Below are 27,098 nucleotides of genomic sequence, written 5' to 3'. Positions count from 1 at the left end.
TGGGGGCGACAGGGTCTTCTCCTGCTGCACCCCAAAGCTCTGGAGTTCTGTCCCCAAGGATATCAGAGAGCCACCTTCTCTAAACTCCCTCAAATGCAGACTGGCTCTGTGTCTGTCCCTCTGCTTTCTGACTGTATTCCAAAACCTCATTGTAATGGTCTCATCCTGCAGTCTCCTCTCACTGTGTCCTTACTGTAAAGTACCTTTCAGAAGCCACTTTTAAAGTTTTATTACCAGTATAGGCGCGAGATCAGGGTCTTCTCCTGCTGCGCCCCAGAGCTGTGGAGTTCTGTCCCCAAGAGTAGCAGAGAGTCACCTCCCCTGAGCGCTTTCGAATCCAGACTCCAAACCTCCTCCTTCTTCAGAAGGGTTTTAATTTAACTGGCTCTGTGTCTGTCCCTCTGCTTTCCTGCTGTATTCCAAAACCTCATTGTAATCGTCTAATCCTCCAGTCTCCTCTCACTGTGTCCTTACTATAAAGTAACTTTAAGAAGCTACTTTTAATGTTTATTACCAGTATAAGCACAAGATCGGGGGCGCCCTGCTCCGCCGCGACCTGGCGAATTCCAAAGACGGGGTTCAGGAAAGCTCGAAGAGGGGGCAGCGGTGTGTCACCCCCCCCCGCCCCAGTTTTAACGAAGATGCTCCCTCTGCTGTGGTTCCAGATATCGACGAGTGTCTGGACCCCCACACCTGCCCCAACGAGCAGTGCGAGAACACGCCTGGTTCCTACGAGTGTGTACCCTGCCCCCCCGGGCACCGCGCCAAGGACGGCATCTGTTACGGTGAGCCCCCCCCATCCCGACTGTCCGAGGCCCGGACCCCCAAAATCGTCTCTTTTTTTTTGTCTCGTCCTCCTGTTTCTCGGCAGCCTGGTGTGAGAGCAGAGCCGACAGATGAAGAGCTGCTCTGCATCGTTAAACGCCAAGTCAGATCGCGTTTTGCGGTAGAGGGCTGAGCAGTCGCTAAGAACGGGCACTGGCCCAGTCGGATATAGGAGTACGGGATGGCAGGCTGTTCCTACCAGCTGGTGATGCTCATCTCTGGTTTACTGATACCCGGACTGCAGAAGCCTCACTGTCCACATCGCAGAACTCCTCTGGCGCAGCCAATGGCAGCAATCCAGATGATTCCCTCTGCTCCTTTAGCTGGAATCCAGCTGTTTTGGTCTTTTCCCCAATCCTGATCCAGGAAGCCCTAGCACTCACACCTGCCGGGTTTTCATTCCAGCCCGGCCCTAGTCCCCGAAGTGACTTAATCAGGGGGATCCATTTGAACCCCTTTCCGCCCTGTCATGCGTCATAGGTCCGGCTTTTATCCACTGCCTTTCAAAAGCCAAGTCACTTCTTATGTAGAAAACCTGCAGAGACACCCGTCAACCCAGCTGTTACTTCCATTAAGGCCCCATTAGGCCCGGCTGGAATGGAAACCAGCAGGTGGGTGGGCATTTCTCTCTTGCTGCTGTAGTGACGGCACTTCTGGACACGCACTGACGTATGCATCTGTTTGCAGCTGCCCACAGTGTCACGAGCCGGAGCGTTACCCAGCGGAGTCCAGGCACGTACTCTCGGATCCAGCTCCCTGCCTGCCTCCTGCCCCCAACCCCCCCCCCCCCCCCCCGGCGCACACTGGTCATCCCATAGCAGCTTTTGAAGGAATTTGGGAATATTAAGAAGGTGGCACATTGGCACCTATCCTGGGAAGAAACGGGTGCAAGGCAGGGTACACCCTGGGTGGGACACCAGTCCATCACAGGGCACACACACACACACCCCACCAGGGCCAGTTTTCCCAGAGGCCAGTTCACCTCCCAGCATGCCTTTGGACTGTGGGAGGAAACCCACGCGTTTTGAAAATGAAGTGACAGGGGGACGAAGGTACACAGTATTTGTCTGTGACCCAGTGATTCAGCTGCGAGGAAACTCTCTGGGTTTTTTTTCTTCATCGATGACCAACGCAGCCTGCGGGGTCCAAATCCCTAATGAGTGAAATTTTCCATCTAAAAATATTAATAGCGCATTATTCATATCGATAGAACGGAAACACATGGCTTAATTAATGGAATCGCTCGTCTCCACAACAATTTCACAATTTTCCGTTCATCCCTTCGTTTTTTTTTTGTCAACCCAGTACTTGACGCAAATGCTTGAGGTTTTCAGACCAAGGAACGAGACTGAGATTCGCTCGCAGTGCAGAGAGAGCACAGACACAGACACAGACACAGACACACCACAGCACGGTTTCCCAGAAGCCAAGGCATTTCCCAGCATGTCTCTGGAGTGCGGGAGGAAATCAGAGCCCCCTTAGGAGACATGGAACACGGGGAGAACATGCAAACTCCACACAGACAGCACCACAAGGCCAGAATTGAAGGGCTCCAGAGCTATCTATGAGGCAGCAATGCTGACCACTGTGCCGCAGTGCTGCGCAGATAAGGAGCTGATAAAGAAAAATGATCCAGTAAGTTATTCAGCCTGAAGAGGTGAGTGTGATTCATACAGTAGGTCATTGCTGGTGGCGGAAGACGAGGCAGTTGCTGAGCAATCCCACGATGCACGAGTCGGGCGGGTTGAACTCGCTCGTGTGACGAATGGGGTGGCCAGTTTGCGTCGGGACCTGCTCGGTCGGGCCGGGTCTCCCTCTCTAAGCTGACACGCTGGGGGCAGCTGGGCTCCTGTGCTGGGGTCTGCATGCACACACTCCGCCTTCTGGGTTTCGGGTGGCCTTTCCTTGACCTCTCTCGGCTGGTTTCTCTTTTAGCTGGGGGGGGGGGTTGGAGGTCTCTCTCCAGAAGCGGATGGATGTGCTCCGATACGGGCGACACCCCGCACTCGCTGTCCGCAGTGTTGGGATACAGCAGGGTCTCCACAACCACGAGGGTCCGGTGCAGTGAACTGTTGCGAACAGCCAAATTCACCCCCCTGTACCATAATTACACCATCGTGTACTGCAGTATATAGAATGATTGGCTCAAAGACATCGGAAACCCTCCCTCATCGGATAATTAAAGTACTAATGCGTTAGCTTTAAGTTAACCACAATAAAACTGATCAACTGAAACGAACAAATGCAAACACAAACTGATAGTAATCAGCTAAAATAAAGAACATGAATCCCTCCTCTGCTGTGCAGCGGATGCCTGCAGTCTCTCTCTGCCTCTGTGATCAGCACGCCCCACTGTAATGAAGGATAAAACTGTCAGAGAGCCTGCAAAGTCGTCTCCGGCCTGTCATTCCCAGCACTGCTGACACAGAACCTGGAGCGTTGGCTCCGGTGTGTTACCCTGAGCAGGCTAAGCTGCGGGTGCTGGGGAGTGGGTAGCTGGGCAGGGGGCAGGGAGAGGCTCGCTCGCTCGCTCGATTTCGTCTCGCCATCCTGGTCCGGCACGGCGCTAATTGGGCCGCCGCACATGCCAACCTCGGGCTTGGTGTCGCCCCCCGCTCTGCTCGGCTTCGACCCGACTGGATTGCGAATCCGGGAAGGGTATATCTGCAGGAGGCCGGGCCCTGCCGTGCACCCACGGTGGCCGGCAAGGTGTGGTTGGGCCTCGAGGAGCGGTAAAACGGACTTTGATCCCCAGCGGGATCCAGGCGGGCCGGCAGTCCAACCCCCCACTCCTCACAACCTGGACTGAAGGGGATCCTGCGGGGGAACATCGGGCGGCAAGTGTTTCAAGTCCATTTCTGGTTGTTCCTGCTGCCGAAGCCCGAACCCGTTGAGGGGGTTCCTAATATTTTGGCCAGTGAGTGCAATCCACCGGGAGGGAGGAGGCAGGGTGCTGGATAACCTTCTCTCTCCAGGGGAATGCGGAGCAGCCTGCACGTGCAGTAACGTTGTTTCCTTCCTCTGTAGAATAGACGTGGCCTGTTTCGAGGGGATGCTGGGAGCTGTCTGAAACATGGCGTGGGATGCTGGGCTCTTTTTGACTCTAGCGTTCCTACCACAGTACATTTATTGCAAAGTCTACCGGGCCAGGGCTGCTCTTATTCCCCATTGCCGGGTGTGGAGACGCTGCTTTTCACAAAGGGTGGTGGGGGCGTGGAACAAGCTACCCAGCCATGCCGTTGAAGGCGGTTCCCCGGCTTCTTTCAAGACAGCTGGAGGAGATCCTGGGATTCATTAACCTAACGGGGCAAAAGTGCCAATCTCCTCACTTAGATTGTTTTTATGTTCTTATTAGTGGGATTAGTTATCAATTCAGCTGATGTTTCTAGGAGTAGGTTAAAAGGAGATGCCAAAAAACAGTTTGCACAACATAAACCAGCGTACTGAATAAACTGTCTACGCTGGTCATTTTCCTGCAGATTAACACTGTGCATCGCCACCATTTTTACAGACTATTCCTGATCACTGCTTAATCTCTGCCAGTTAAAGGAGCACCTTTGCATTGTTGATCGGAAAAGTGTCCCACTGAAGTCGATATACTAATAACGTATATATGTCAAAATACATGGACTTTTTGAAAATTTATAAAAGCCCAATGTAAGGTGCTTAATTTAGTAATTATCCTGTTCAGTCGGAAGGTGTATATCCTATTTTTCCTGATGATTTTAATCAATCACAAATGGGCTGCTCTTTCAACAAGGATGATGGGCGTGGATTGACAGTTTTCATCAGGATAGGCCGACTCCAGCCCTCAAGGAGGGCCAGTTCCCCAGCCAGTTCCATTCCACCGCTCATCCTTACTGTCTTACGGGCACTTATCCAAGTAACCAGTCAGATCTCCTCATTTTTCACAATTTGACAATCGCTGATAAAATCGGCAGGAACATGTCTGCAGAGGGACACTTCAGAAGCACAGCAGTATTAAACACGAATCTATATATGAAAAAAAAAACGTTTGAAAATATAAGTGTCCTACAGTATACTGCAGAAAAGTAGAAACACTAGCGTAAAATTTTAGACATTTTAATCTTAAATTTCAGACATGAAAACTGACATTAATGTTAAATGTCTTAGACATCATTTTACATACTTTTGTACATGCTAGTATGTATATTTGAAACATTTCCATATACATTTAAATCAAACTAATGTAAAGTAAATATTTTGGATGACAGGGTCTTCTCCTGCTGTGCTCCAGAGCTCTGGAGTTCTGTCTCCAAGGATATCGGAGAGCCACCTTCTCTAAACTCCTTCACATCCAGACTCACAGCTTCTTCTCCTTCAGAAGGGTTTGATTTAACGGGTTCTGTGTCTGTCCCTCTGCTTTTCCTGCGAAGGTAGGCCTCCCTCTGCCCTGCCCCATTCTCACCCCGTTTCAGCAAAGCTCTGCCTAAATAACCTGGGAGAAAGAGTTCTGACAATAGACACCCTCATCCCCAGCTTTACGAGCGCAGTTAGAGCCCAAATTTCTTTTTCAGAAGCAAAACACCTGTGAAAGCGACACCCATTACAATACCCATTCAAATAGAGGTAAAAGTCTTCGCTTCATTCCAAGCGATCATAACCGGACATCAGCCCATTGCATTTAGGTACTTTTCCAGTTTGTTTGGGTAGTTTGGCACCAAAACTGCTAATTGTGGGTTATAGCATGTACCTGTAGAATTCACCAACACTGTTTTTTTCGTTTAAATGCATTATCAATGGAGAGGTCATATGGAGAAGTTATAGCACACATAGAACAGTAGAACAACATTCCTGAACAACATTTTGTACTGAACCGAAATGGTGTATTATGTTAGTTAACACGTCTTGTGCAGTCTTTGACCGTAAACCCATAAAAGTCAGACATCTCTGGAGATTTCGATACCATCGTGTACATGCATCATCAGAATAAAACTAGGAATGCATTGGGGTATTCAACGTATGCATGCATCATCAGATTAAAACATTTCACTGTCCGAAATTGTTCAAGTTTGTCTATCAATATTATTGTTGCACTCAGAATATTATCCCGCACTTTAACTAGTGTTACACCCTTACCATGTCTGTGAAGACAGTTAGGACAACAGCCAGGAGCAAGGTAGAATTAAAAAGGAAGAATGAGCCACACACTCAGAGCTTGTATTGGTCGGGGATGTTCACTTGTGGAATAAAAATATTCGTGTGAGTATGCCTCCTTCCTTTGTTTTAGAACTTGCTTGATTAACGAGCTGTGGCACCAGCCCTGAGCTTCCCGACACAATCTCTGTTTAATTTTCACCTAGAGAACATCTGTATCTCATGATCAGATAATTTCAATAATAATAATTGCTTACACTTATATAGCGCTTGTCTGGACACTCCACTCAAAGCACTTTACAGGTAATGGGGATCCCCTCCCCCGACCACCAGTGTGCAGCTCCACCTGGATGATGCGACGGCAGCCATAGTGCACCAGAACGCTCCCCACACCCCAGCTCTCAGTGGGGAGGAGAGCAGATTGATGGAGCCAGTTCAGAGAGGGTGGTTATTAGGAGGCCATGATGGGTAAAGGCCAGGGGGGAAATTTGGCCAGGACACCGGGGTAACACCCCTACTCTTCTCGAGAAACACCCTGGGATTTTTAATGACCACAGAGAGTCAGGACCTCGGTTTTATGTCTCATCGGTGCCTTTTTAAAGTATAGTATCCCCATCACTATACTGAGGCACACAGGCCATGGGGTGAGTGCCCCCTACTGGCCCCACTAACTCCTCTTCCAGCAGCAGCCTCAGCTTTCCCAGGAGTCTCCCCTCCAGGTACTTACCACACTCACACCTGCTGAGCTTCAGGAGGGGGCTGCCAGTGGGGAGCTGCAGGGTGATGTGGCTGCTGGCAAATTTCAAGTGCAGGTTTTGCGCATCTGGCATCTACCAGACAGTTGTACAAAGAAAGATGGGGATGAGGATGCAAACTGTCCCATCAAGAAGGTTTTCCAAGAAAAAGACAGATCTCCTCAATTTCACGGTGCCGTATTTTGCCCCGGGAAGCTGTAGCATTGACAGCATTAGAATTAATTTCCCTTACATAGCACCCAGTATCAACATGTCACTTTAATACTGTTTCCAAAATGATTTCTAGTTCTGATGTGGCTAGTTAGCCATTTCGGTTCATTTATTTTGTGTTTTTTAAAGAAAAGAAGTGGAGAATTTTTTTTTTTTGGGGGGGGGGGTGGTTTGCAAGTCTTTGCCAGGAAGGTCACTGTCAAAGCTGTGAGATCACTGGGGCATGTCCTTCAAAACTGACTCTTTATAATAATAATTATAATAATTATTATTATATATATTATTATAATATATTATAATATAATAATAATAATTGCTTTTGCCCACTGTCCCAGGGAGTAACTCTCCGACTTTGACTGCCCTGACTCCGAATTCTACAACTCTCTTCAAGGCTAAACAGTAAACCCGGCCTTTTCGGTGTCTGATTGCCTCCCAGTTTGTCTTGGATTTTTCACGTTATATTTGTTGCATTGTTTGGGCAGTGCAGAGGTCTTGGGTTCAGAAAAGGTGCTTTAGAAATAAAAATGATGGGGTGCTCCATACAGTAGATTGGAGGTTGGTAGTAGCCCCTAGCTTCCTATAAACTGGATTGCAGCAGGAGTTGGCCAAGCAAGACTCAACTGACCAAGGGCATGAGGAGCAGATCAGGTGAAAGTTCATTCCACGCTCTCTGCTCGGGCTTCTTAATGAATAGATGTCCGTCAGGAAAGGTGCACCAACTCTCTGTGGTCATTAAAAATCCCAGGGTGTTTCTCGAGAAGAGTAGCCCCGGCGTCCTGGCCAAATTTCCCCCCTGGCCTTTACCCATCATGGCCTCCTAATAATCCCCCTCTCTGAACTGGCTCCATCACTCTGCTCTCCTCCCCACTGAGAGCTGGTGTGTGGGGAGCGTTCTGGCGCACTATGGCTGCCGTCGCATCATCCAGGCGGGGCTGCACACTGCTGGGGGTGGAGGGGATCTCCATTACCTGTAAAGCGCTTTGAGTGGAGTGTCCAGAAAAGCGCTATATAAGTGTAAGCAGTTTTTATTATTATTTCCTGTGAAAGCCCGCCATTTTCCAGCACAAATAAAACTTCCGTTCCTGCTCTTGTTTTCTGGAACCTCATCGTCCATCAGAAGGTATCGTAATGGGTTAGGGGGTGTGAGTAATTTCATGTAGGGCGTCACGTGGTAGTGATTAAGAAAAAGAGAGAAGCAGATTAAAATAGGGCTGCTGGCTAAGGTTTGCCTGTCAAGAAAATCCTTAAAAAGTTAAGAACTGCACATTCCCTCTGGTCAGGAATGAAGAAACGGGAAGGCTTATCGGCACATGATTTCTTTTGTCTCTGGCAGGGCGAAGAAACCAGGCAGCAAATGTAAAAAAAAAAAACTAATATTTGCTTGCGATAATTTACAGACCCCAAAGCACAACATCTTCATCTATTTTGTTTAGATATTAATAAAAGTGTGAGTTATCGGGGTCCTCTTATGTAGTGAGGCACGAATACTGTATATAGGAAAATAGGGGATGTCGTTCTTTATAAAGTAAAGATCCTGTTCAATACTAAATTTCTTTCTCAAATGGACGCTAATTGAGTGGGGAACCTCTTCCCGACTCCAAACTTGACATCACTAAACAAGCGAGAGACGAAAGCTACACACATATAATCATCCATTATTTCCCTTTATTGATCCCTCATCAATTTCCCTTCGGGATCAATAAAGTCCTATCTATCTATCTATAAGAAATCGGTATTTACACATTGATAAGAGAACAGTCCCTTACCTAAAGCCCAGAGTTTAGTGCTCAGATTAACGGGTGTTCTGTTCTTACGGTCTGTCAGTTGAGGTCTGCTCTCTTGTGGTCCTGATCCTTCTCCTGTTTTTCTTTCTTCTCTTTGTTAATTACTGTCTCAGCATTGGTCCGGTCTCCTCTGTTGATCCCCTAAGAATGCTGACTTCGGGATTGATACAAAATTAGCTTAGTCTTAATTGGGGGGGGGGGGGGAGGGTAATTGCTTGGCTTGCTGGATTTTAAGACAGGAAAAGAGAGGCCGTCTTTCTGGTAGCAAAATTTTGTCCAGTGACTGGAGGCCTCCTGAACTCCTGTCGCACTGTGCAGCTTTCTGAAATATCCTAAACCCTCCATAGCGTAGCAACTGCTTTTTGTCCAGGAACAGGTAAAGGTGTATGTGACACCCAAAGAAGACTCCACAGCCGAAACGTTGTCTCTTTTCTTTCCCTTTCAGCGTGGAATGAGTTTTTATTCAGCCTAGTACAGATCTTTAACTGCGTTAATATATTCTGAAACAAGGTCCATGCCTATCCGGTTTCCAGTCCATGATCTGTACGGCTCTGTGGCCGAACAACGATGTTTAGAGACAAGAGGAGGCCACGTAGACTCTCTGCCTCCTTTGCTTGTAAGGTCTGGATCAGCATTGAGGAAAACTTTTTTTTTATATATATATTCTTGGTCATAGTAAAGGTGAAATCTTGGCAGCCTTGGCTTCATGTTATTTCTGTCCCCTCGTAGACATCGACGAGTGCGCCCACGACAGGAGTCTTTGCCAGCCGAACGGGCTGTGCCAGAATGTGGAGGGCAACTATATCTGCCTGTGCCATGAGGGCTTCATCAGCTCAGAGGACAAGCACAGCTGTGAAGGTAGATTACATCTGTGATCTGCGAAAAAAGACCTGCCACCTTCCCTGCTGTTTCTTTATTTTGCAGCCAGGACTCAACCAGTAACTGTATTCACTCGGAACACACCATGAGTCCTTAGGCCCAGACAACACTGAATCAAACCTGGGTCTTGAGTTACCGTAGCTGGGATTCCCTGACCAGTAGGCATTCTGCCAAAGGGGTAGGAGGAACGTTAGTCAGCCAGGGCCTTCATGGCGATTTGGTTAAACGGTGACCCGCCGAAACACATGACATCATCACTCGGTGCTACCCATCCCATAAGGCATGGCGGAGTGGCCGGGTCATCAAAAAGCCGAATGTTGCCGAGAGGTGTAACTGACAGTTATCGGCTTTGTCGGGCATTCCTGATGTGACACGAAGGAGTGCAGTGATGAGCTGGGCTCATACAGCTGGGGCAACGTGTCAACTCTTGAGAATCAAAGAAGTGTCTCGGGGTGCATTCCTCACATGGAAATGAGAGGATTCAGTAGCACCTTAAGGTGATTTTTCTCGTTAGACAGGAGAACAAAACCAGACGGAGAGTGGCCACACCCAGGGAGATAGAACTGTGATATCTCGGGTTAGGCACAACAAGGGGCATTTACGGAGACTGTTCAAGTAAAGAGGAAAATTAAAACTGAAGGTTGCCGTTTCTGACTGCCAGATGATTGAAGTTCAAGTATTGTCTTCTGGCCAAATAGGATCTGCCAGTGATTTAAAAATCTATTTAATCAAGATGTAACAGGGAAAGTGGAACAGCGAAGGTTGAGGACCTAACTCGGGCAGGAAGGGTAAGATATCAGGTTGGTCCGAAACTCAGTAAGTACCTCCCATATAAATATCTGAGAGAAGATGGGTTTAATGTGTGTGAATCCTCAGCAAGCGGGCTACGTGACAGGAGGATCTGTTATACCTAGATACTAACAGTCATGGATTGGAAATCCAAAGGAATGATAAAGACCTCCTCTTGATGTCCTTCAACAAACAGGCCACCATCAACTTCAAACCTTTAGAGCGAAGCACTGAATTGAGGAGCTGTCTTTACTCCAAGCTAGCACTTACCCTGCAAGCAACAGGAGCTGCTTCCCTATGGAGAAGACTCAGCCCCAACAATGCTCTCCCTGTGGTGTAACCTGGTTTCTGGGGAGAATCCCAGTCGCAATGATGCTGTCCAGATCTAAACCACCCGAAGAATGCCTGCATCCTCTGATCTGCCTTCATCAGCTGAGCCACACTCAGGTGTCCCTGCTTTTTAAAATCCCCTGATTCCAGCATCCAAGTACAGATTTCATTACACCTTTAAGAAAGCAGTAGGTTTAAAACTCTGGTCTGGTCCTTGTGAGAAGAAGTGTTTGAAGATTTTTTTTTAACGTAGCCCTCTTAAATCACCTCTGTAACGGATCAGCATTTGAATTGATCCGTATCTTTAAACATGATTAGCTGGGAATTCATCATGCATTGGATCTATGCGTTTCCAAGCGATTAGCTGGGAAATCAAGTGTTGGATTTTCCACCCGCTAACAGGAAACATGAGCTGGCAGGTTGTTCTGCTCACTAAGAGAGGAACCACATTCAGAGAATTGAGAAGACATGGGTGCCCTCTTGTGGGTTGGGGTGGAATAAACAGGCACCTTGCTACACCCCGCTAAAAGGATCCTCACCAGATCCAGTGCTAAAGACTCCCTGAAACAAATCTTCTCCTTCTGAAACCAAGACCTTTGCTTCGAGTGTAAAGAATTGCAAGAGGAAACAAGGACTACTCAGACCATGGGCAGCTGGAGAACATGCTTTTATACAAGGAGGTCATGAGTGAAGGCAAGCTAGCCAGCTTTGTAGTGGCCTCTGCTTATATGGGGGGAAAAGCAGCGGTTCGAGGATGCAGCACAGTGGATACGAGCAAGCAAACAGTCCAGAGTTGTGGTCTAACAAAGGAAGAATGAAATCCAAGTAGACTCGAGAGCGAAGCACAAGTGGAAAGGTGAAATTGAGACAAAGGTAGGCTAGGAAGCCAATAGAGTAACACACGGAAGGGAACACAAAGCTTGGGAACTCAGCTGTGGTTCAGAGCAAAATTCTATAACAGAGCCCAGAGCACTGCCAAGGTACTGGTTGCCAGGGTTACGTGATCCGACAGGAAGCCTGCTCCACCTGAGATGGGTTGGGTCGTAAATGGTGGACAGGTGGAACAGGCTTCCTGTCGGATCAGATAACCCCTGCAACCAGTAGAAACTCCTCTGGATGCTGTGGCGATGCTAGCTAGGGGGCTTAGTGGTGATCCTTGGGGGGGGTGCCAGCATGACAAGCTCCTGTTTTCTTCTGCAGAGATCGAGACGGACGACGACGACAAGAAGGAGTGCTATCTGAACCTGGACGACACAGTATTCTGCGACAGTGTCCTGGCCGTCAACATCACCAAGCAGGAATGCTGCTGCACCGTCGGGGTGGGCTGGGGGGACAGGTGCGAGATCTATCCCTGTCCCGTCCACAATTCCGGTACGACTGTCTACTCCCCCCACCCTTAACTCAGCCCACTTCTGTGTGCGTGTCCAGTTTTGCAACAAGCCTTTAAAATGATTGGGGAAATATATTAAATTCAGTCTTATCAGTTCAATTGTCAGTGCAGCTTTATTTCCACCAATAACGTGCAAAAAGATAAGAGACTGACGCTAAGAAATGAGGCCTAATTAAATTAGTTCTGAACCTAGGCAGTATCAAAGCTTTCTAACCTCGCTAAATCAGATCTAGTCGTAATTCTTTCTATTTAAACTTCTGTTCATCATTGAGCTGGATCAGTCACACCAGTCACATACAAAAGAACAGTATAGCAGGGTCTAGACATTCGCGAAGGTTCAGTGCAGAGGACCATCGCCAGTTGCCAGATTCACATACAACCAAGTCCAAGTTGGACGCCACATAATCTACTGCAGTTTATACTATAGTATTCAGTTTATAAGACATAAGTAAAGCTCTCTTATATACCAAAGCACTAATGCATTGGCTTTAAGTTAAGTAAAATAATACTGATCAACTAAAACAAACAACAACAATCACAAATGTGTAGTAATCAGCTACAATAAACAACATGAATCCCTCTCTCTCTCTGCTCTGTGATCAGCATGCCCCACTGTAATGAAATGGGCAATAAAACTGTCAGTCCCCACACTGCTGACACAGAACCTGGAGCGTCCATTCCAGTGCAGGCTGAGCTGCTGGTGCTGGGTAGTGGGTACTTGGGCAGGGGGCAGGGAGAGGCTCACTCGCTAACTACTACAGATTCGTCTCAGATCCATATCTTCTGTGCAAGATCATTTGGAAGTTGAAATGAGCAACCCTTGTCTCATTTTTATCCAGCTCTGCTCTGATTCCAGCCAACCCCCCCCCCCAGTGGAGAGACCAAATCATTCATTTTGCAGACGTTGAGACCCTGCTTACATGAACAGGCATACCCTCAGTGTTCCCATGAATAGAACGAGGACAGGCACACCCCAGGACAAGGCAGAAGAACATACGGACCTGGAGAATATAAATGCCAGCATCTAGTTTCCAAGAAAGTCGCTGTGCTGCTTGCTTTCTTAACATAAGGGAACAGTCTAAGGTCGTTGTTTCAGTCATCGTGGAAAATGATATTATAGAAGGGTGAAATAATAATTCCCTTATGGAAAGGTGTGTAAAAAATGGTGTGCATCTGGACCAGCAGTGTGAGCCTTAATGAGCCTTCCATCCATTTTCAAATGGCATCTTCCAGTTCAGGGTCACAGGGGAGCTGGAGCCTATCCCAGCAAGAAACGGGCACAAGGCAGGGTACACCCTGGACAAGATGCCAGTCCATCGCAGGGCACACACTCACCCATACATGCACTCATACCAGGGCCGGTTTGCCCAGAAGCCAGTTAACCTACTAGCATGTCTCTGGGCTGTGGGAGGAAACCCACATGATCACAGGGGGAACATGGAGACTCCACCCAGATAGCATCCCAGGTCTAGATCTGAACCCAGGGCCCAAGTGCTGCGAGGCAGCAACGTTTTAAACTGTGACGCCGTCGTGTTCTTTCCCTGAAGCTCCTTTCCGATGCTTGTTTTCCGCAGCGGAGTTCCACTCCCTGTGTCCGATTGGAAGAGGCTTCTACATCGAGGAGAGCATCACAGAGTATGGGCTGCCAGCGCACAGAGGTAGGTTCTTGCTAAAACAAGAGATACATACACACCCCTATTTCTGTTATACAGCTGAACTTCCCCCTCCAATACAAGCTGTTTTGTTTGGTTTGTCTCAGCACAAAATGTATTACTTAATGCAATTAATGTGCCCGACATGTTGATTGTTGGAGTGCACTATAGAGATCCTGCAGATTTAATTTCTCAGCGTAAGTGCTTCAATAAACTGCTTGTCAACAACAACAGCCACCCTTCTCCAGCATTGTGGTGGAAAATGCAAAGTCTAATTGTATTCAAACAAAAGCTGAAGCTCAGCAGCTGTGAGCCTGGCCTGTACCTGACTGGGAAACCTCCTGGGAAAGATAAAGGTGCTGCTGGAAGAGGTGTTAATGGGACCAGTAGGGGATGCTCACCCTGCAGCCTGTGTGGGTCCTAATGCCCCAGTATAGTGACAGGGACACTAGACTGTAAACAGGCGCCGTCCTTCAGATGAGACAAAAAAACTGAGGCCCTGATTCTCTGTGGTCATTAAAAAATCCCAGGGCGTTTCTTGAAAAGAGTAGGGGTGTTACCCCGGCGTCCTGGCCAAATTTCCCCCCTGGCCTTTACCCATCATGGCCTCCTAATAACCCCCCTCTCTGAACTGGCTCCATCACTCTGCTCTCCTCCCCACTGAGAGCTGGGGTGTGGGGAGCGTTCTGGCGCATCATCCAGGTGGGGGTACACACTGCTGGTGGTGGAGGGGATCCCTATTACCTGTAAAGAGCTTTGAGTCGATTAATATTATTATTAAACATATCTTAATGGTTTTTGCCAAACTGAGCACTTCGGGGGAGTAAGCTCTCCTGAAGGCATGGTCATCTGTTGGCACACAGTAGGTGCAGTTTCAGGCTCTCTCTTCTCACATGAATGCTTTGTCTCATTCCTGCTGGGTGTTTTGGTTTCTCTCTGTGTCTTGGCAGATATCGACGAGTGTGTGCTGTTCAAGGAAGAGATCTGTAAAGAAGGCCACTGTGTGAATACACAGCCTGGGTATGAGTGTTACTGTCAGCAAGGCTTCTACTACGACAGTAACCTGCTGGAGTGCATTGGTAATTCTGTTCTCTCTATTGTGGTGCCTGTCTGAGCTTTAGTCAGAGGTAGGTGAGATGTAGCTGGTGGTTCTACCCAAAGCCACAAGAGGGCGCATAGAGGTCATCTTTAAAGGGAACTGCAAAGCTATTTTAACATTTCGGGGTTATGATGCTTCAGCAATGACGAATGCATGTCAAAGCACAATGAAACTACCAAGAACACGAGATGGTGTATAAGCTCCAGTTTACATCCAAAAAGAGACAAAGTTTCGCAGTATGTGTAATGCCATATTGCTGTCATCGCCTGCGCTTCAGAGCGAGGCAACAAAACTTCTATTGACGCAAACACAGCCCTATTAACAGTGTAAACATTCTTTAGACCAAGCGAATTTCACTACGATATTAGCAGTAAAATATTTTCATCAAACTGGCTCATACAAGGCGACACATTTTTTAGGTACTTTTAAGCATTAGAATAAAAGAGCAACCTGCCGACTAACTAAAACACACTCATAATAATTAACATTGTTAGGAGACCACGTTTTTCATTTGCTTGTAGTGACTAGTGAGCAGGAAGGAAGAGGTTTGAACTCTTGCTCTCGTCCCTGGCCCCGACCAGCTGTTTCTCAACATGGTACCAGACAGTGCCTTTACCTCAAAGAGGCCTGAGAGAGAGAAAACTGTTTCAAACGTCACCCACTCTCAGCAGTCTAGAGGCAGTTTCCACCTTTATACGTCTTGCATAAAAGGGGAGCTGCAGTCCTAACGTCTCACACCCGTTTATTAAATCTCGGAACGCAATAAATTCATTGACGTTCTAGAAAAAAAAGACAAATTCCAAATTAAGTCTAAAATCATGAACTTTGTGAAAGTGCTGTAAGGTTGCCATGTTGTTGAGATTTCATGAGAGTTGCGACTTGAAGCAGCCCTTCCTGCTCACTAGTCCCAGAGTTAACCGGAGAGCAGTATTTCTACTGGATTAGAAGAGCTGGATCCACAAGCCTGCTTGTTTACAGGGTCACAGGGCCGCTTCACCTCACCGGAAGTCCTGCTGCCTCGTTCTGAATCGCAGAAACATGGCGCTGAGCAGACCTTGAAATGATGAAAACAGGAGGTTTTACAAGTTACTGTGCACAATTTACTTTCACCGTAGTTTGAAATGCACTCATCACTACCGACTTTTTCTAACCTCAAAATTTAAAAATGGTGTTGCAGTTCCCCTGTAACTTGGAAAGTTCTGACAGCAGAGGCTTGAATTCAAGGGAACTCCTAGGGCACCAAGTCTGAACTTTTTTTGTTTGTCTCACTACACACACTAGAAAGGAACAGCCAACACAGAAATGAGAAAAACAAAACAACAAACAACATTCCGTTTTCTTCCTTTGAAAGTCAGTTTTGCAAGTTGTAGCATGTGTGGAGTGCCGCAGTTTTTTTCCTCGTCTCCTGCGGATACAAACACTGAAACTCATAGAACAAAGACAGATCCTGCGGGAGGCTTTATAAAAGCAGGTCCTGGGACAGTTTTCTTAGCCCTCCAGAATAAAACCCCAAATTGGGAAAACAAAATAAAAAAAGGGGTAATATTTTTCCAGATTTTGGAGCAGACATCCAACGGTTTGCCCTATAACTCACTGGAGCTTTGCAGAAGAAACGTTTGCTGTTTAAGCCACTAAATGGTTCCGATAGAATTAAGACAGACGAGTTGCCTTCATTGATCAAATCAAACACGTCTCACGCAAGGGCAGTCATTCTGCAATCCACTGGCACAGTCTGTTTACCTCAGTGGTAGCTGATCAGCTCAGCCAGTAAGAGTATCATCCCATCATCCTGAGCTTGTTGGTTGCTGGTTGGCCTGACTGCCTGCTCCCAAGCACAGGCTCCTGTCTGCCTGAGCACCACCAGAGCTGGTCTGAGGTATCCCCAACTTTCCTTAGCACAGCTGATTTCCAGTCAGCGACCGAAGAGTGAAACCCAAACCAGAGAGCACAAGTGGAAGCTGTGTGGGAACGCATTTAAAAGCGAAAACAGGGGGCCCTTCTTTACACAGAGGGCGGTGGGAGTGTGGCGGTGGGGTTGAAGCCCCTACCCTGGCTGCTCTCAAGACACAGCTGGGTGAGATCCTCCAGTCAGGACAGCAAGCTCTTCTTTACACAGAGGGTGGTGGGAGTGTGGAACGCGCTGCTCAGCCATGTGGTTGAAGCTGAACGTCTTTCAAGAAACAGCTGGATGACGTCCTCAGAAAAACGAACAACTCACTACCGCACAGGTCACAACAGCCAAATCGTTAACTAGTTAACTAGGCGAATGGTCAATGAGGTGAACTTCTGATTCCAAAAAGGAAAATAGCCTTTTTCTTTGCCTTCCGGGCGTTCCTTGAAGGCAATGCAGTTTGTAGCTCAGCTATTATCCGGTCTCGGTCTCCATACCTGGTAATGATAGTAACTGGGAAAGCAGTGGAGAGTGTTGACAAGTCCAGTCAGAGAGAAGGATAACAAGCCTTTCTTCTTGTCTTGTCGTCTGAGCATCTGAGCGTCAGGGGCGATCATGCAGGGGACGAAGATTTTATTTTTTCTCTTCTGCCTTCGTTGCCTAAACCAACAGGTACAGCTGGCACTGTGCTGGGGGCTTTTGCAAATTGAAGGGCTTTTCCGGCCATTCTTCCATCTGCTAACGGCTCTATCCAATTCAGGGTCACTGGGGAGCCAGAGTCTATCCCAGCAGGCGACAGGCACAAGGCAGGGTACACCCTGGATAGGATGCCAGTCCGTCACAGGACGCACACAGACACAGACACACACTCAGACCAGGACCCATTTTCCCAAAGCCGCTTAACCCCCCAGCCAGGATGTCTTTGCGCTATAGGAGGAAACTCATGCAAACTGAGGAAGAACATGCAAACTCCACCCAGACAGCACCCCAGTCCGCAAGGCCAACCACTCCGCCCAGCTAAACGGCTTTTGAAAGGGCAAAACGTTTGGCCATGTCGTTTTTTGTTTGTATGATTAAAAGCTGTGTCGAAGATCTCTGTTTGAACACCTATGTGCTGTATAGGAGCAAGGTTAGGCTAGCTGAAAAAAACAAAACACTGGTGTTGGGCACGCCTCTGAAACGTCACTTAAAAGCCCACCGTCGTTTACTAAGCTGGGGGTCACGGGTAGCCTGAGATGCAGGCCTGCCCCCCAGTTGACGAGAGTTGGGTCTATCCCTGCTGTGGTGCCGCGATGAAGAGGGGAGCTTGCCCTGATCGGGCGCTGTTCTGTGCCACCAGACGTGGACGAGTGCCACGACGAGTCGCTGTGTGCCAACGGGGCCTGCGTCAACACTAGGGGCTCCTTCTTCTGCACCTGCACCCCCCCCTGGGCCTCCGACTCGTCCAAGAAGAAGTGTGTGATGCCCGCGGTCGTAGGTACGTGGCAAGGGGTGAAGTCCTGTTCTGAAGGGCAGCAGACCGGTCCTGGCCGGTACACTGCAGCAGCGCGGCGCGGCTCTTCGAGATTTAGAAAGTGTCAGAAAGATGCTTATTCCTCGTCAGGGCCACAGCACCTCAGAGGCTGTCCCAGAAGCACAGGGCACAAAGTAAGGCCACCCCCTGGACGGGACACCAGTCCACCACTGGACACACATACACACACACACCCTGGACGGGACGCCAGTCCATCACAGGACACGCACACACCCACACACCCCCTTGTCGGGATGCCAGTCCATCACTGGACACGTGTGCACACACCCACGCACCCCGGACGGGACGCCAGTCCATCACGGGACACGCGTACACACACCCACACACCCTGGACGGGACGCCAGTCCATCACAGGACACGCACACACACCTTGGACATGCCAGTCCCATCACAGGACACAAACACACACCCTGAACATGCCAGTCCATCACCGGACATGCACACACACCCACACACACCCTGGACAGGACAGCAGTCCATCACTGGACACGCACACACACCCACACACCCCCTGAACGGGGGATGCCAGTCCATCATTGGACACGCACACAACCTGGACATGCCAGTCCCATCACAGGACACGTACACACACCCACAAACCCCTGGACGGGACAGCAGTCCATCACTGGACACGCACACACACCCACACACCCCCTGGACATGACAGCAGCCCATCACCGGACACGCGCACACACACACACACCCTGGATGGGACAGCAGTCCATCACCTGACACGCACACACACCCTGGACATGCCAGTCCCATCACAGGACACACACACACACCCTGGACGGGATAGCAGTCCCATCACAGGATACACACACACTAACATCCCATGGACGGGACAGCAGTCCCATCACAGGACACACACACACCCTGGACGATACACCAGTCCATCACTAGACACACACACACCCCCTGGACGGGACACCAGTCCATCGCTGGACACACTTTGGGAAGTGAGTTTGGGAAGCCCCGTTCTGTGTTGTGTGCTGTCGTCTGGAGGCGATCCCCCACCCCCACCCCCTCCTAACACGGCAGGGTGCCATTGCAGATGTGGACGAATGCCAGGACCCGGCCAACTGCAAGAACGGGCGTTGCCTGAACACCCTGGGGTCCTAGTACTGCATCTGCTCCCTGCCCTGGACCCTGGCCACCGACCGCAACAGCTGCATCCCCCCCGAGGAGCAGGGTGGTGAGTAAGGGCGTACCCATCTTCATATTCGAAGGACTGCCCCCCAACCCCCCCAACCCCCTGACCCCACCCCGACCCCTTCAGCGCGATTTTAAGCTGGCGGGTGTTGCTTAAAATGGAAAGGGACCTGTTGAAAACCGCCGCAAGACGGGACCTCCTCCTCCTCCCTTGGCCTTCATCTCCAGTCTCCCTGGGGTCTTCTTATATCACGCCTGCTGGCTTGTAGAGCAGCAGCAAAGATCCGTCGGTCTTTAGCCAGTTTTTCTATGGTATCCCAGCTTCGGCTCACGGCCTGCAGGTTCTCTTTCCACAGATCTCCGCCAGGTGGTTTCGGGGTCTTCCTCGCTGGCGTCTTCCCCCTTCAGGAGTCCAGCGCAGGGCAGCCTTAGTGATGGAGTTCTCCCTTCTCGCGATCCGTCTCCCCCGTCTTCTCTTCCCGACGGTGGCCGTACTCTCTCGATGGCATGGGGGGGCTAGCCTTTCTTCGCCCTGAGGTAGTCCTTGTTCCGGGAGAGGCGTAGGATCCTTCCCAAGCCTGTGGGATGAAGTGTTGTGAGCTGGTTCAGATCTCCCTGCGCCATGCCCCAACGTTCTGAGCCATACAGAAGAGTTAGGGTTAGACACAGCTCTGGTATAGCTCCAGCAGGGTGCGAGTACTATATTGGGGTGACTTCCAAATGTTGTGAAGCATCCTAAAGACATTTCCAGCTTGAGTTAGTCTGTTCTGGATGTCCTTCTCCCTGGGTCTGTTTCGGGATGAACCAAGCGCTGACGATCTGAAATCTGTGCCTTTCCTGAATGTGGTTTTCCACCGATCGCGGCTCCTGGTTTAGTAGCAGAGCTCACCCAGGGTAAATTACAGGGGAACAGGGGTAAATTAATCCCTTAAACTACTGTAGGTGCATGTTACACCAGTCAGCCCCTTACAGCATAGACATCGCATATAACATACAATGAAAAGCATGTGTGAGGCACTTACTGTGGTTTTTCTTTTTTCAAGAACAAAAGAGGCCCAAAATAGGGAATTTAGGAATTGTAGAAACTTCTAGTTGTTAAATATGTGCGCTGATATTTAAATACGCACCTCACAGCTCTTCGGTCCCGGGTCCCTTTTTTGGTGTTCCGTTGTTGCCCCGTCTTCCAATGGCGTGTTGGGGTCTTTAAAATGTCCCAGTGTGCTTGGGCGTGTGTGCGTACCCTTTAAGAACCGATGGCCCGTCCAGGGATAGGCGTTGAGTCACTGCGACTCTTACCAGGAATAAGCAGATTTCACATAATGGGTGGACATCTTTTTGAATGTGTTTCTGGCCATGTAGTGTTACTCCGGTATATTTTTAAATTGGTTTCGGCAAGGCTGTGATAAGAGCGTAAAAAAGCTACAAATAAGAGGGGGCCAGGGTGTTCGTTTTAGTGACGTGGCTGGGTGCGTGTTCCAGACTCCCACTCCTCTAAGCGTAGAGGCTCCTGCCCCCTGTTCTCACTTTTAAGTGCACTGCTCTGTGGTTTCCGACTTGTGCCCTTGTTCTTCCTGCCTGGCCAGGCAGAAATCGATCGTCGCGATCCTGCAAAAGATTCGGGGCGTCAGACGAGCAGGGGATCTCCTCAGTCGGGCTGACGGAGGGAGGTCACCCGTCAGCCAATAGGTATTAACAGCAAGATGAAAACAAGAGGGACAGGAGACCTCGAATTGCGCCGTCCCTGGTTTTGGCAGGTTCCGTTCAATTTCAAGCGATCCCTGTCTGATTGAAAGAGGCGAAAGGGGTTCTTTGAAAATATGAATATTGGTACGACCCCTGCGCTTGAATAATCCATGATGGGCGATTAACGAGGGAGGGCCAGGGAGGGGGGGGAGATCTAAGCTGGGGCAGTTCAGTCAGAGCAGAAGGATGAGATGATAACTGTCTCCCGAACGTTACAGGTAAGTGTGACTGACGCACACAGCTCAGCCATGTCCCAACCACGAGGCAAATTCCGAATGTTGTCTGCAGTGTTGAGAGAAACAGGTTTGCACATCAAGAGCAGGGATCACACATTCCTCAGTCTTCCTTCCTTCCATAGTTCACACATATGGAAACTACAGTACATCACCTGCTGCCATACGGATGGAATGACCGAGATTAAAACATATCGAATGCACACGTGAAAAAACATTGCAATGCAGAAAATGCACTTCATTGGTAGAACGTGCATCCTGCACAGTGCCCAGATACTGGAAATCTGAATGCAGTCTAAAATCCGTCTTTTAACGTTGCGGGAGTAACATCAGTATACATTGAAATATAATGACAGATGTCTGAGATATAATGATATGCGTTTTAAAAATGCATATTTGTTGATGGTCATTAACATTTGATAAATGTGTTCCAGTATGTGTTTTGGCCACTTTTTGTAATGCAGGATGCAAACCGGACACCTTTTATTGATCTTTACACTGGTAAATGTTGCGCTTTTACCACAATTTTACCATACTCCTGCTGTGGACTCTAGGGGGTCTCTACTCTGTTTTCACCTGCTTACTATAGTACTGGCCCCCAGGAAATGATGATGGGAAAGCCACAGAACTGTCACAAGACAATGATCAGTTTACCAAGATATCTCTCGTCTGTCTTGAGAGAGATTGTCAGCATATACACGTCTTTATCTGTTAGTTCTAAGTAGGCTAGGAGACTCTCGATAGAAGGTATCCTTGAAAATCAGATAGACAGAGGCCACCTGACACTGTGTCTATCACAGAAGATAAGGAAAAGGCTTTATAGTGCTGTTTTTTTAAACCTGACACCAGTTCGGGCGGAGCGATGGCACTGTGGCTCAGGATCTGCGCCTGTGGCTGGAAGGTTGCCAGTTCAGATCCCGCGACCGGCAGAGGAATCCTACTCCATTGGGCCCCTGAGCAAGGAGCAAGGCCCTTCACCCCAACTGCTCCACGGGTGCTGTATAAATGGCCGACCCTGTGCTCTGACCCCCAGCTTCTCTCTCCCTGTCTGTGTGTCTCATGGAGAGCAAGTTGGGGTATGTGAAAAGACACATTCATAATGCAAGACATTGTATATGGCCAAAAAAGTGATCTATCTCTTGAGTTTGGACTTCAACCGTTAGGCCCTGCAGAGTGCAAAATCGCTGCGCAGAAAAGCACAGGTTTTGAGTAACTCAAAACACCCAGATTGTGACATGTGAGCAGAGCAGGAATGAGTGTGTATCAGGTGTTATACAGTATGTGGTCATGCTGCATCCATCTGCATCTGCATCCATCAAACCCCCAGAAATCAAAGAGCCTGTTGGTTTCTTTGTCCTTTTTATGACGTCACTTCGAGTCTCGGCATCAGCTCCCCCACACTGCCTCCACCCAACGAGACCGCCCCGTCTTTCCGCCCTGCACCACCTGCAGTCATCAGCGCGATCAGTTGCCTGACTAGCCAGCCGATCAGGGAGTCTGCTCGAGTGTTGTGCGCGCACATGCCTGTGGCGCGAGGAAGGGTTGTATTTCAAGCCCCTCCTTTGATTTCGCCCTGGGGGGCAAAACACATGCCTCTTTTGCTACCCCCCCACCCCTCTTCCACGTCCCCCATGGCCGGGGGGGGGGGGGGGGGGGCTGGGGCTCGACCCAGGCGAGGCGGTCCTGCTTTTGCCTGCCCGTGCCGCTTGTTGGGGCGAGACAGCAGGGAGAGAGAGAGAGAGAGACACCTGTGCGATGTACCTGGATTGTTTTTGCCTTGTGTAACCCCCATGTCTGTGGTGATCCCTTGCAGATGTGAATGAATGTCAGGACCCATCCTATTGTAAGAATGGAGTGTGTATCAATACGCCTGGTTCCTATCACTGCATCTGCACTCAGCCCTTCACCTTCAGCGCTGCGCTCAAACAGTGCGTCTATGACGGTGGGTATCAAACGCTGCTGAGCAACTTTAGCATGAGGGCTAGCTGCTGCCAGGGTGGGAGTGGTGCTGGCCAGGCTGGGCCACGTACTGACTACAGGAGGGGGGGGGGTGCCCCCATTAGTGACGGGCCCAGGGGGTCGGGGCCGACCCTCGGCACAACAGAGCCTCCTTCAGGCCGCCGACTGGCCAGCAGAAAGCCATCAGCGTGGCGTCGCGTGCGTCCGGGAGGAGGTCGTCACCGGGAATCGAGATTGCGGGAGATTGCGGGTTTCTCCCCCTCCCTTTCCCAATTCCCCAATCCCAAATTTCGGGCGGGCTGCGGCTGCTTTTTGTGCGCCGTGTGCTTGTTCAGTTGTCGGGGAGGCAGGCGGTAAAACTTGAGTTTCGCCACTCGGAAGAGCGAAATTTCATAGCTTGACAGAATCGCGGAAAGGAGGAAAGCGCAGTAAAACTCTGGAAAATCAACACCCCCCCATGAATGTTTCCTGTGATTATAATAAGAATCGTTTACACTTATATAGTGCCTTTCTGGAGGCTCCACTCAGAGCTCTTTACAGGTCATGGGGATCCCCTCCACCACCAGCAGGGTGCAGCCCCACCTGGATGATGCGCCAGTCCGCTCCCCACACCCCAGGTCTCAGTGGGGAGGAGAGCAGAGTGATGGAGCCAGTTCAGAGAGGGGGGTTATTAGGAGGCCATGATGGCTAAAGGCCAGTGGGGAATTTGGCCAGGACACTGGGGTAACACCCCTACTTTTTTCGAGAAACGCCCTGGGGTTTTTAATGACCCCAGAGAGTCAGCACCTCGGTTTAGTGTCTCCATTTCTATACTGGGGCATTAGGACCCACATAGACCGCAGGGTGAGCACCCCCTACTGGTCCCACTATAACCTCTTCCAGCAGCAACATTGGTTTTTCCCAGGAGTCTCCCCTCCAGGTACTTGCCAGGATCACTCCTGATGAGCTTCAGAAGTTTGCCAGATGTGAATTGCAGGGTAACATGGCTGCTGCTTGGTGTTCGTGTGTGTGCAGTGCTGTCCAGTCCTTGTCACTTGTCAGGCTTGCTCCCACTGTGGAAGTGGGGTGGGGTGGAGGGGGTTGGAGCGCTGCAGGGTCAGCTGGCATTTGCCACAGTAACCAGCCACCCCTCCCCGAGCCTGTCACACTGTACCGGTTCCCATGGGAAGTGCAGTCCACCAGTAAACCTGCATCACCTGCAGGGCGATTTGCATCAACAGCCGCACCAGGTGGTGCAGAATGTCTAAGGTTTGCTGGGAAGGGGGTACAGAGGTGACCTCTATGACTGAGTCTGCTCTACGAGTGTTGCTCGAAGCCCCTCAATTTTATAATTCCCCCATCTCCTGTCCTGTACTTCCTCGGATTCCTGACATGGTTTTGTTTTCTACCATGTCTTTTGGACCACCCCCTGCTCTGTTTTCTCTCTACACTGGTAATCTCAGCTTAGACCCCGGCTTGCTGTACAGACTGTTTGTGCTTCGCTACAGTGTCCGTACCAGCTTTGACCACAGCCAGTTTCTGACCACAGACTCTGGATTTCTGTTTCACCTGCTTTCCCCTGCTTGTGTCCATCTGGTATACCTGTCCCCTGCTCTTGGGTTCATTTTCCCAAAAAAATGGGCAGCAGCTTTGTTCCTGTGCGAGCGGAGCTTTCCTGCGTTTTCACTGTGGTTTTACCATGCTTTACTGCACTGCAATCCACCTTTACCATGGTACACCAGCAAACAAGTATAGAATCTACCCCCACCGAAGAACCCGTCGAGCATGCGTGTTTCTCAGCCTCCAAGCTGTTATCTCATCACGGAAAAGCCTCTGCTTGGATGCAGAGGGCAGAGGTGTGCGGGTTCAAACCCTTCCGACTCTGGCTAACTCATTTCCGACTGGAACACAAGATCTCCGATGCAACTGGGAACAAAGGGATGTCAGCCCCCATAATCTGGAATTCTGGGTGTCCGTCCTCCAGCTGACATGAAAGCCCTAAAGGAGAGGGTGTCTTGGTGTTACCGTATCAAAATCAATATTGATATTGATATTCACCTGCTTTGATAGACATGACGAGGGTCAGCAGACACTGTAGCACATTATATATTATACAGCATATTATAGCATTGACTGTAATATTTGCAATGCTGTACTTCAGTGTTTTTACAGAATCTATACCATCGCATATTTAACCTCTAGTGTATAGCAAGCCTTATACTTTTGATTTCTCAGGAATTTCAAAGCGTTTATTACAAATACTAAAGGTTAGAACCTGTAAAAACTAAACTTGGGTCACGTAAATATCTGAAGTTAGAAGGAGAGGTAAAAGAAGGTAAGTTCTTGTTCAAAAGCCTTTGGTCATAAAACTGCATATGATTCACTGAAAGGGAATTCAGAACCCTGTACTCTACAGTATCTCTGGGCTTATGAAAACGTGACTGCGATATCTACAATCCCCCATGAATATCTTTATATACTCTTTGGGGAATTAAAACCAAGGGGTTTTCTGATATTGTCTTAACTTTTTTGGCAAAATTATTTTACACCATCCATGTCTGTTACAATACTGTAGCAGTCCACCCCCTAGGCACTGCACTGCCCCTTGACCTTTGCCCTTTCACCTTTAGCCAGGCTAACTCCCTCCTCTTCCTCGTCCTTCTTAAAGTGGGGAAGGACCTTCTCTTCCTTCAAGTCCTCATGTCTCTGTCTCTCTCTCTCTTGCACCTGATCTCCCGCTCTGTGATCGGCTCGCCCGCTTGTGATCTTCCTGGGCAGGAAAGCTGAGAGAGCCTGGATCTGCTATTCCTGCCTGGCACTTCTGCACGCGCGGGCGCAGCTGGGATCAGTGCCCTGCGGCTTAATCCATTTAACGGCTTTTAATGACCCCCCTCCTGCCAGGCGCTTGACGCTGCTACGCTGCTTTCCGTTGAAGCGCCTTGTTCTCCTGCATCTGGAGGTGGCTGAGCTCTGAAAAGATGTGACCCGGCAACCGTTGGCGGTGATGGCCTCACAAAACGATTAACCGCGTACAGGCGCTCGCCCCGCTGCCCGTTAATAACATGACACCCATCCCTTTTTCTGAGTGGTGAACCATTCAGGTTAAAAAAACGGTTCAAAGTTTGTATTCAGTACGAAAGGGCGCCGCAATGTAATATAATAGGAATATGATATTGCATAATATAAATTACTATAAAAAGTAATAACATAGGATACTGTTGTATATTATAGCATGTATTCATGTCTAAAATAATGTTGTTAATGATGTAATGCAAAGTTATAAACAATGTTGCATAACTAGATGTTTTGAGTTAGGACTGTCATGATTCAGGCTGTGGTCAGGATTATGATGTTGTTATTAATTCCAGTCGACAGCAGAACCTAGTTAATATTTCATCACGGTCTCGCCCTTAATGCTTCAGAATATATATATAAGTTAGCGCTCCTTATAAGTAGGCCTGTCAGGACTGCATTTCCCAGAATCCTCTGGAGCAGTAAGGCGCTGCTCTCCGTCACCTGATTGGTCGCCCAAAGACAATGGATCAGATGACTGTTTAAAAAAAGCAGTAAGCAGAAGTTACCTGGCTCAGGTCTTGGTGCAGACAGGGGTTCCGCCCTCAGCCCCTCAAGACAGTAGGCTTCCATTCACACAGACTGACACAGGACGCCTCTGCTTCCTGGGTTTTGAACCGTTACCTGACCAATTGTCTTCCTGCAACTGGTCAGGTGACTTGAGAGCAGCAGCTCACTCCCCCAGAGGGTTCTAGGGAATGTGG

General features: G+C 49.1%; 2 protein-coding genes and 1 pseudogene across 6 annotated transcripts in view; 2 read left to right on the top strand and 1 right to left on the bottom strand.

Annotated features, from left to right (window-relative positions):
• The window catches only part of LOC148646745 (NACHT, LRR and PYD domains-containing protein 3-like), a 2,700,574-nt gene that overhangs the window by 739,242 nt on the left and 1,934,234 nt on the right, over window positions 1–27,098 (top strand). The window lies entirely within an intron of this gene.
• The window catches only part of LOC148646773 (NACHT, LRR and PYD domains-containing protein 3-like), a 305,400-nt gene that overhangs the window by 197,958 nt on the left and 80,344 nt on the right, over window positions 1–27,098 (bottom strand). The window lies entirely within an intron of this gene.
• LOC148646775 (latent-transforming growth factor beta-binding protein 3-like) overlaps window positions 1–27,098 on the top strand; it is a 59,750-nt pseudogene that overhangs the window by 21,609 nt on the left and 11,043 nt on the right. Inside the window, exons 5-14 of the transcript XR_015927787.1 lie at window positions 666–785; window positions 1,513–1,621; window positions 3,292–3,534; window positions 9,369–9,550; window positions 11,891–12,061; window positions 13,655–13,738; window positions 14,683–14,811; window positions 18,062–18,199; window positions 19,311–19,451; window positions 23,198–23,326. The product of XR_015927787.1 is annotated as a latent-transforming growth factor beta-binding protein 3-like (transcript). The remainder of the gene's footprint in view (window positions 1–665; window positions 786–1,512; window positions 1,622–3,291; window positions 3,535–9,368; window positions 9,551–11,890; window positions 12,062–13,654; window positions 13,739–14,682; window positions 14,812–18,061; window positions 18,200–19,310; window positions 19,452–23,197; window positions 23,327–27,098) is intronic.

The sequence above is a fragment of the Lepisosteus platostomus genome, chromosome 16 (assembly GCF_059453375.1).
Source record: "Lepisosteus platostomus isolate fLepPlt1 chromosome 16, fLepPlt1.hap1, whole genome shotgun sequence".
Lineage (NCBI taxonomy): Eukaryota > Metazoa > Chordata > Actinopteri > Semionotiformes > Lepisosteidae > Lepisosteus > Lepisosteus platostomus.
The sequence above is the reverse complement of the archived record's forward strand: the minus strand, read 5'-3'. Positions and strand labels throughout refer to the sequence as shown.